This window comes from Centruroides sculpturatus, unplaced genomic scaffold (assembly GCF_000671375.1).
Source record: "Centruroides sculpturatus isolate CEXI.00-Female unplaced genomic scaffold, Cexi_2.0 scaffold1557, whole genome shotgun sequence".
NCBI lineage: Eukaryota > Metazoa > Arthropoda > Arachnida > Scorpiones > Buthidae > Centruroides > Centruroides sculpturatus.
Window position 1 is genome coordinate 83,544 of NW_019385773.1, and position 11,583 is coordinate 95,126.

The following is an 11,583-nucleotide window of genomic DNA, read 5'->3' on the forward strand; positions in this document are numbered from 1 at the left end:
AATGCACTTTAAAATGGTGTTTCATCACTTTTTATTAATTAAAGACCCAAATAAAACAAATATTTGTGTTTTTCAAATAAATTTTTGTTTATCTCCTTTATAATAAATGAATTTATTTATTTCTAAATAAAAATTGAAAGTGTCTGTAGAAGTAATTTTTTAAAATATCCTTATTCGTAATAAAGTTTTAATGCTTATTACTATAATCTAGACATGTTAGTTCTTAAATATACTTGTATATTTAAGGATTGGGCCAAATTATACTTGTGGCCCAAAACTCCATGACTTCTTCCAATGTGGCCCAAAGAAACAAAAAGGTTGGACACCCCTGATTTAAATTTAATCTAACGCTTGGATAATTTTTAATATGAACTTGTTCAAATTTAGAAGTGCTTGATTACAGAAATTATTGAAGAAATTTTAGCAAATTTTTACTAAACCGTATTAACTACATCGATACTCCTATAATTGCTTCTAAAATTGATTTTCATATAACTAATTCTTCACAAATAAGCATTAAACTTTTTTATACAATACATACAATATCTATTTTGAAGAAAATAAATTTTAAAAATCGTATAAATATCATAGCTCAATTACACACGAAAATAGTTCGGACACAAATTAAACATAAACTACACAGACTATGAGAGAGAGAAAATTTTAATGAAATTATCCAGGCGAGTTTAAGTATATTAACTTACCGAGGAATCTGTGGTTTTCTACTGTAAGTGTTCAGATAAATTCCCACAAAACAGACAGATTTCAAGAATGATAAGAGATTCACAAATATAACCAATCGTATTTCATACAAATTACATCATCATAAATTATTCGTAAATGTGGTGATAAAGCAACTTTTGCGAATAGGATGGAGAAATAGTTGAATATAACGTGTTTAGTATTTGTATACTACTTTCACTTTTGGTTTTTATAGACATATGAATATAAATACAAAACTTATTACAGTTTGTATTGCAAACAACAGTAAAGAATATTCATTTATGTGAATGAAAAAAAAAATTGCTTTGTTTTATAAATTTCAGATTAAATTTATTTAAAAAGTATTATACTGTAAGGTCTCTTTTTATGTGGATAATTTTTATGCGATTTTGAAGTTGTGCGGTTTGTATTTCATCTAAAAATTTCTTGGACAAACATACATGTAGGCTTGTTTAGGAAGCTTGCGTATAGACAATCTCCAAAAATCATGGAACGCTCAAAGCTCACTCCATTTGTTCCACTGACATATAACGTTTATGGATGTAAAGGACAGCTAGATCTACCTTAATCGCTTTAGTTCCTAGCAAATTTTGATATAAATATAATTAAATATAAAAAATACTTAAAACTGAAAAAAGCGAAAGAAATGCGTTAATTTTTGAAGAAAAAGCTTCAAAGTTTAACTTCCTTTGTCTTGCCCTTCTGTGAAATTTAACACTGATGAGTCATTGTTTACACAGCTGTCTGACCTTGAACACAGCTGGAGTTGGATTTCCCGTGGCATTCTCATAGATGGAGGACAAGGGTTTAAAGTAGGGTGAAAACTAGTGGCCGTATATTTTTAAATATTTTTAAAAAATTCAAATTTTTATTGCGATTTCCGACCNTACCTGACGTTAACAAAAGACTATTGTTTAATATTTAAATTTAATATAACGCTTGGATAATTTTTAATATGAACTTGTTAAAATTTATAAGTGCTTGATTAAAGAAATTATTGAAGAAATTTTATCAAATTTTTACTAAAACCGTATTAACTACATCGATACTCCTATACTTGCTTCTAAAATTGATTTTCATATAACTAATTCTTCACAAATATTTAAGCATTAAACTTTTTTGATACAATACATACAATATCTATTTAAAAAAAAATAAATTTAAAAAATCGTATAAATATCGTAGCTCAATTATATAAATTACATAAAACTACACACGAAAATAGCTAGGACACAAATTAAACATAAACTACACAGACTATGAGAGAGAGAAAATTTTAATGAAATTGTCGCGGTGAGTTTAAGTATATTAACTTACCGAGGAATCTGTGGTTTTCTACTGTAAGAGTTCAAATAAATACCCACAACACAGACAAGTATGATAAGAGATTCACAAATATAACCAATCGTATTTCATACAAATGACGACATCATAAATTATTCGTAAATGTGATAAAGCAACTTTTGCCAATAGGATGTAGAAAAAGTTGAATATAACCTGTTTAGTATTTGTAAACTACTTTCTCTTTTGGTTTTTATAGACATATGAATATAAATATAAAACTTATTACAGTTTGTATTGCAAATAACAGTAAAGAATATGCATTTATGTGAATGAAAAAAATTGCTTTGTTTTATAAATTTCAGATTAAATTTATTTAAAAAGTATTATACTTTAGAAGAGAATGACTAATGTTATTATACTAAACAATACTTTAATCTCATAATTTAATTATTAGAATGATACATTATTTTATGCCCGTCTATAAATATAATTGCTTTGAGAAGTTAATTTATATGAGTTTTTTTAAATATGATGTAATATTTTATCATGTTTTAAATAAAAAATTGTAAAATAATGAGAAGTATAAATTTGAATACATTGAAAAAATTTCAGATAATTTAAATATCAATAATAAATATTTTGGGTAATTGTTGATTAAAGCGGTTTTTTCCAATTATAAAAGGATTCCATATGCAATATTTAATTCTAGATAATATAGTATCTGTGTATGTAACAAAATATTTTATTTATTTATTTATTTTTTCCACTGAACTTTTAGATTCAAGATTTGTAGATACCAGAATGGTATATAAATAATAAAAATTACATTTATAATACATAAATAAGTATATCATAAGGGTTATTTATGAAAATTCTTAGTAATCTGACAATGAATTTAAAATAATTTAATTATCAATACTAGTTGTTAAGGAATAAGATTTTGAGGTTAGATTATTTCTTAATCTTTTATTTATATTTTCTAAGTTTCTTTTATAAAATAAAAGAGAATCTGTTTAATTAAAATCTTAAATAGTACAGAATAATTCATGTTGTGTGTGCCGTGTTAAAATTTTATCCGGTCTTAAAATTTAAAGCGTGTATTTTTTAAAAATCTATTCTACATTCTGTTTGCTTGCATGATGAATTGCTGAACGTTGATCATACATTTTGCGATGAAATAAAAGTAGTAAATTTATTATATTATATCTCGAATATTTATTTGCTGGACAGCATACTGCAAAGAGTTACCTTTTTATTTATAAATCGTGCCAAAATCGTTAGAATTATATTTTCGAGTTAGAAATTGATAGAAATGAATTTTATAAGGAATAAAATGGTTTAATGAAAATATTAAAAGTTTGCGAACAACAGAATAGGTATATAAATGTCAGTTTTGTTATAAATTAAATAAGCCTACTGTTGCTAGTTTGTTGTAAAAAATCAATACTGGAATTTAATGTAGTAGTTAATAAAGATAAGAGATCTTGTAATTTCACAGCTTGTCATTTATCTTTGGAATATCTCATCTGACTTGTAACTTTAGAATATAGAAGATTATTTATGAATTTAAATGTTAAATATATATGCATAAACCTCTACTTGACTCGATGTCAATTTAAATACAGTAGAGCGTCGTTTATCCGAAAGAATTCCTGTCGGCAAATTTAAATTTTCGCTAGTGCAGTGGCGCTGCAATCTGTGGCTATATCTTGTGCTACTCCAATATTTTTTTTGTTGATGTGTGTTTTTTAGCTGGCAGCACTGGCACTTTTGTGTGGTGTTTTTCTGAGGACTGTGTGTCGTGCTGAATCGAACGTTTTTGATACTAGATAAACTTGTAAAGTATAATTTTTTTTGTTTTTATATTTTTCAATATATTTATTTCGTTTGTAAAAAATAAATAATTTTTAACGATACAATAGCCACGATTATTATTTTAAAAAGTTTGCGTTAGGCTTAACATCGACGAAAATTCAGCGCGAAGCGACACGCGACGGAAAAAAATTTCAACACGGGTTAGGTTAATATATTTTTTCGTACATAATCGGTTATCCGAAAAATAAGTTATCCGAACAACCTCAGTCCCCAATTCATTCGGATAAACGACGCTCTACCGTAGTACGTGGAGGTGCCATTTTGAAATTCTATACATGTGAAATAGAAATATTCATTTAGTATTTTGTAAGATATATAACAGCTTTTAAACAAAAAATAAAATATGTTAATAAGAATAATAACGCAAATACGTAAAATGTTTCGCGCAAAATTCTTATTCTTACTTAATTTTAATTACTTTAAATAATTACTTATTAATAAAAAGATGGCTTGATTAAATATTTATCTGTTGATAGATTGTAATGCTTTATGTAATGTAGGCTACGTGAAAAAAAAAACACTAGGGATTACAGTTTATCGCTGTAATCCCTAGTGTTTTTTTTTTCACGTAGCCTATGTTACATAGGCATTACAATATATAATTGTTAGTTGTTATTTATACAAGACGAAATTTGAAAATTGAAAATATAATAATAAATGAGAAGAATTAATCATGGAGAAATAAATGAACTATTTAGAACACTTGTCTCTTTTCATAACGTTTCTGAATTTGTATACTTTTATTCCCAATAGCGATTTCAAAATAATGAATGATATTCTGCAAGTTTTCTACTTTTTTCTACGTAAAGCATGAGGAAAAAATTAAAAGATGCAAGTAGCCGTCAAATAATTAATCTTTCTCGTTATCTGGATCTATGATTGCTGTAGGGAGTGCCATAACTATGAGTTTAAATTTTTCGAAGTAAATAGTAATATTAATAATAATATTAGCGAACTATTTTGACATACCTTCATTTTGCGCATTTATATTGTTAGATTATGCAACGAATTTATTTTTTCCCAATTCTGTAGAAATCGAAATTATGTTATAAGAAATCAAATTAAAATTCATCCCGAATTAAACTAGTTTAAAATTATATAAAAGTGAAACACTTTTCCATCTTAATGTTATACGTTTTTAACAGCAAGTTTATTCGATCGTCAGATCAAATTTACTTGATTTTCTTTATACATATTTTCGATTAAAAGATATGTTGATACGCAACGTATCTAGCGTTGTTTTCGTTATCGTGTTGCAAATTAGTCTTGAAAGTTCTGTAGAAGTAATTACGTTGAGCAGTGGTTCCCAATTAGTTTTTCCTGCATACCACTTCAAGAAAGAGCTCAAACTCGCGTACCCCTTATAGCAGAAATTCATATTAATCCATACTAATATTATAAATTCGAAGGTATTGCTGGCTGTCTGTCACCTTTTCACATCTAAACCGCTGAACAGGTTTTAATAAAATTTGGCACAGAGATAGCTTACACGTTGGAGATGGACATAGGCTACATTTTACTGCGAGAAAATATCTTACTCCCACGAGAAAATTCGATATAATGCGGGCGAAGCCGTGGGTAGACAGCAAGTGATAAATAGAATGTTTTTTTTTTTACATTTATTACCTTTGAAATACAATTCTAATACAGTAATAATGAAAATAACATAAGGTTATTTAATTTTAACGTGACAAATGTGCACGATTTTCTTTGCACAACTTTGTAAAATCTGGTTGCTTTTTGGTCAGCTTCAGTCTCGAGTCATCTTCGAGTTGAAGTCGGTGACGATGTTTAGTTTTCTTGTTTGTCATGGCGAAAATCCGCTCCCGCAGAGGTATGTTGTGCAATATGGTAGTAAATATTTTATTGCTGCTTCACTGACATGATGATAATGATAATTGTACAATTTTTATTTCTTGCGTAAGAATTTACGCAAGAAATAAAAATTGTTTCTTGCGTAAGAATTTACGCAAGAAAGAAAAATTGTCACAAATGCATTTTTTAACAATGAAATTTCGAGAATGTTTTTAGTTATAAATAAACGATTGATTTTTTTGATTGTTTCATCTCATGCATTTAAATTTTAAATCGGCCGATTTTTTATTGCCGCGCGTACCCCTTCATGCAATTTCGCGTACCCCCGGGGGTACGCGAACCACTAATTGGGAACCACTGACGTAGAGGATACTTTATCCTCACAACAACTAGTTTAGTAAAAATTGACTGAAATCCGAGACGTACGTAAACTTTCTTCGAAGAAATTTTAACGTAATTTTTTAGCTTGTTTATATAATGCACGCGTATATGTAAATTGAAAAAGATCAGCATAATTGCTTCTTTAATGAATTTGGTTTTACCGAAATTAGTCATCTTGTTTTGAGTCGACTGAACTCAAATTGTCTTTCAATTAGCTTCGGTATAATCATAAGTAAGTTTAAGATGCACAAGTCTTCCTAATNGCATAATTGCTTCTTTAATGAATTTGGTTTTACCGAAATTAGTCATCTTGTTTTGAGTCGACTGAACTCAAATTGTCTTTCAATTAGCTTCGGTATAATAATAAGTAAGTTTAAGATGCACAAGTCTTCCTAATTTACATTCAGATGTTATATTTAGAAAATGTTTTCATTTCGTTCTGTTATGTTATAAGCATATAATTGTTGGCAATTAATTAAGTTTGTTGTGTCAATGATCTTTGAGTAAGTTAAAGTAATGATTAAGAAATGAAATTTGTAATTACTGCACTAAATTTCTCGGTGTTGAATTGAAAAATTTAGTTTTGTTAGCCACATATATCAAAATTTCGAAGTAAAGAACAAAAAGGACAAGGATTACTTATAAATCCCAATAAATATTGTTCTGCTATTTTCAGACAAATATTATAATATATAGGCCTAAATGTTAGTTATATGTCAACTAATTAAATTTGTTCATTTAATTAGTTTTTAAATGAAAAAGATGAAAATTACCAAAATAAAATTTAAATAAACAAATAAATAAATTCGTTGGACCATGTTACAATTTAATTTGCTGTCTGCATATTAAAATTCCTATTTGTCCATTGACTAACGAACAAATTTATCAAAAGTAATATTTTTACTCGTTGTTCGTTGTATTTATTAAAAGAAATAGCTATGTTAATTTGGAGAAAAAAAAATTCGTGATTTGGTAATATAAAACGATGTCAGTAAAATCCATAATAATTTTTATCGAAGGAAAATACATAAGATTAAAGATCTTTGTAATAGCATATTATAAGGGCGGTGCTACTATGGTGACAGTGACGTGACGTCTTCTCATTATTTCGTAATTTGTTTTCTGGGATTTTTGTTGTATTTATGATGCAGGAAATATCTGTAATCCTTAAAATTTCATTCTGTCTATTTATATTTTTTTCTTGTTAAGCACTCAATTTTAGTATCTCGTTTATATCTAGCGCCTTCGTATGGACGGCCGTTTGGCAATTAACTGTAAAAATAGGTCAGAACTAACTAACAAAGTCAGGATTTTCCTATATCCAAAAGATTCCGAACAAAGAAAGAGATGAATCATATTCTTAAATTGTAAATAAGCAAATTTATTGTAATCATAAAATGAGATACAAATTTCTGGGGTTTACGGAATGCTGAAATCTTTGCATGTCCTTCATAATTTTTGAAAATTAGTTTTGTAAAAGAATCTATTATTGATATGTCTAATAAGACGAAATATCTTGAAAGAAATCATCATAAAAATTTTCGCAAATTATAGCTATGCGGCTTCCTAAATACGCTCCAAATACAACCCTAAATAGCCATCCGTGTAAACGTAGTCCACTAGTTCCAATTCTTTCGCAAGCAGGGCTGTGGAGTCGCGTAAAAATCTACCGACTCCGACTCCGACCAAGGGAGGACTTGTTACCGAAAAAGACCGGAAATTCTGATGTCATCACCTGACCTCAGAATAAAATTTTCAATAAATTGAGTTCTAATAAAGATAGTACGTAGAAACTTGCTATTCCAACGATAAAGACTCCTCTAAGTAATATATAAATATGTATTCGATAATTTTTACTTTTCCGGCTGTTATACAGAAGGAAAGTGTAGCGCTCGGTCAAAAAATGACCCTTTCCAAATTTTTACATTGTTGGACTCGGACACCTCGAAATTTCGAGATATGCAAAAGATTTGAGTTTTTTTTCTATATGTGTGGATGTTAGATTGTGTGGGGGGCATGATTTTGTTTACCCTGTTTGAAGCCTAATAATTTCTGTGGTCAGAGTGGTCAGAATCGGAGTCAGATGAGGACACACAAGTTAGTTATTAAGCGTCAAAGTGGTTGAACTAAATTGTGTCACCATACACATTCTAACATCTTAGGCAAGAACATCTTAACGGGTTTTACTGTACAGTACTATTATAAAATGACAAAAAAGCTTACTTTGAGGGTAGAGAAGAGTTTTATTTCTTTTTTTAATTTTGAGCGCTAATAATGAGTAAAATATTCATTAAGAGATATGACACATGACCCCTTATATGTCTTCACCCTGTCGATTTTTAATTAAGAACCAAAATTTAATAGTAGAGGAGAAAGTGGTTTTATTGGAACCCCAATTACATTTTAGTGAATTGTTAACAAGATATCATAACTACACCCACATTTTTTGTGCGGAAAGTACCGGTAACTATTAAACTAAATGTTCCTAATTGGATTTTTCGTAAATGTAACTATAAGTATGGTTTTTGAAGGCTTTTGTACAAAAAGTCAGAAAGTAGACTTAGAGAAAATCGGGTGGTAATATGGAACATTACTGTATATTTTCAAAAATGCTTTAATGTAGCCAAAAACAAATAGCCAAAAAATGTTAAATAATTACCAAAATTATTTACTCCAATGTATTTTATAGCAAAAATGCTTTATAATAAAAAATATGACCTCTGTCAACAATATATATTTCAGCAGCTATTTTTCGATATTCTCGGGAATAATTGACTTTCTACCTAGTGTCTTTTTCACAAATTGCTCCGGACGAATGTCTCCTTGCAAAGAGAGAGTTCGGAGAAGTTGAGTTTCATATTACTGTAAATGCACCAATGGGGTCCGTAAATCACGCATCGCCATCTTGAATTAACTTATGTCTGTCGAGGCCAAAATTTAAAAAACGTGAACATCACACGGATTAATATGTATCCCTAAGTCTCTGGAACGGAATACATGCACCAGTGAACCTACAACTACACGATTTATATTTTTAAAATAATTAAATTCACTTAGCATTCAAAACTTACGAATTTTGAAAAAAAAAAAAAAACAAATTTGCTGATTAAATACGGACAACTGTTTAACTGAAGTAAAACGGGTTTTCCCCACGCTATGGATGTCTGCCTAGTGCAGTTCAGACACAATTCGCTACAGTCCGCCTTTATTATCAGTTCGAAATGGAATGGTTTCATAATACCCGCAGTATTCCATAATACCATCTTTTCCTCCATTAATGCCTCTTTATACGCAAGCCACAGTGGCACATTTCGTTTCTTAAACTTTACTCATTCTGAAATATTGTTTAATATCTCAGAACAGAAAATAAAGAAATTAAACAAATTAGACGTTAACACACACGCACGTGCGAATTTTTCTCCCTTTATTGACTTTTTTTGTGGGGTTCGGGAGATCACCAAACGTGTAGATTTGCAAAAAAATACCTTTATTGACTTTTTTTGTGGGGTTCGGGAGATCACCAAACGTGTAGATTTGCAAAAAAATACCTTTATTGACTTTTTTTGTGGGGTTCGGGAGATCACCAAACGTGTAGATTTGCAAAAAAATAAAATTTGATGGTCAAATTTGACCCGATTCCAATACTTTTCCGTTTTATATACATAACAAGTTGGTAAGTTAAAAGGAGTCGGAGTCGGCGGATTTTTTGACGACTCCGACTCCGACTCTACAGCCCTGTTCGCAAGTGTAAAGCAGAGTGTTAGGAGGTTGGCCGTTTCTTGTTACCAATAGCAGATACTTGTTTGCCGGAGAATTTCTGAGAATTCCTTTTCTCTCGAATCCAATTAAATGCAAGATGTTCACTAGGATACGAAGAGCTAAATATGCAAAAATTAAAGCAAACACCGTTCGAAGCCAAGTTCCGAAGATATCAAACATCTTTCCCTGAAAAAAAAAAGAAATAAAAAAAAAGATTAATGAATATTGAAAATATATGATTATTTCGAGTAAAAAATTCCACATATTAGAACCGTAAAATTGATTGGGGCATATAACCATACACCTTCGACCATGGAATGCTTTGATGCAATACTGTATTTTATAATCTATTCGTGAAAAAGACTCAAAATACGAAATAAAAATATATTGATGTAATTATTTACCTCCAAGCTTTGTCCTCCCCTGAAACATTTTCTGCCAACGCCAGAATACAATATATATTTATGCCGGTAGTATTTATGTGTAACATTACACAGACTACTGTGTAAGCAATACAGCAAAACTATTAATTACATAATATAGTACATCATACAAAATTACTGATATGTAATTCAGCGTAAAGTATAATCCCAGTTTGGCCTGTCGAAAATAGACAAGAAATGGTGACGTCACTATGACACGATATCTTTAAGGCACATGATCAATAAGAAATCGTGTGACGTCGTTTTTTTAAATTATAATTTTCATTTAATGTATCTTTTCAAGAAATTAGAGCTTTTAGTTTTTTTTTTTTNCTGCGGTTAGGATTTAGGCTAAAAGCGGGTCGAGTATATAGAAAACTTATATAAAATTGATGTAACGCGACTTCTAAATATAAATTAAGACCTTTCCGAATATAATTCAATTCAGGTTCGAGAGAAATTTGATCCGGGAATCGAACAATGCTTCTACGATCGAACTACATGAGAAGTGAAAAATTGCGTTCTCTGAAAAGGCATCTGTATAGTTATGATCATATGTTTTCATTACTTTTTTCGCTTTATTTTTGGTGTTTGTTTTTATATATAATTAAATAGTTAGGCGGTTAATAAACTTTAGATCTGTTTTCACGGAAATGCTTCATTTTAATATCAAGGGATGACGGATCAAGCGTGACATCAGCATGGGGTGTCTAAAACCTGGAGGGATAGGTAGTCAAAGAAGAACTTAAGATTGATAACATCATATTCGAATGACCCTTTAAAAAGCTTTACGAGAAAAAATTTACCTACAAAAACATTAGCGATGAAGAATGGAAGGGATTAATTAACGCTATAAATACTGTATACGAGAGCCTCAAACATTTATAAATGAGTACAGTAGAGCATCGTTTATCCGAAAGCTGGTTATCCGAAACGTCTGTTATCCGAAAGCATTCCAGTCGGCAAATTTAAATTTTCGCTAGTTCTGGGCGCTGCAATCTTCGGCTATTTCTCGGGCTACTCAAATATTTTACGTTTTTGATACTAAATTAACATCTGAATATAATTTTTTTTATTGTTTTTATATTTTTCAATATATTTATTTTGTTTGAAACAAAATAAAAAAATAATTTTTAACGATACAATAGTCTTTGTTAGACTTAACATCGACGAAAATTCAACGCGAAGCGCCACGCAACGGAGAAAAATTTCAACACGGGATAAATTAATATATTTTTTCGTACATGATTCGTTATCCGAAAAATAAGTTATCCGAACCACCCCAGTCCCCAATTGATTCGGATAAACGACGCTCTACTGTATT

At 29.6% G+C, this 11,583-nt stretch overlaps 1 protein-coding gene across 2 annotated transcripts in view; it reads right to left on the reverse strand.

Annotated features, from left to right (window-relative positions):
- The window catches only part of LOC111642029 (biotinidase-like), a 10,249-nt gene extending 8,059 nt beyond the window's left edge, over window positions 1-2,190 (reverse strand). The window contains exon 1 of one of the 2 annotated variants that reach the window (XM_023388291.1): window positions 705-782. The gene's annotated coding sequence lies outside the window, so the exon portion shown is untranslated. Of the gene's footprint in view, window positions 1-704; window positions 783-2,040 lie in introns of those variants that run through there. The other variant, XM_023388290.1, reaches the window with a different exon arrangement.
- Between the last annotated feature and the right edge of the window lie 9,393 nt (window positions 2,191-11,583).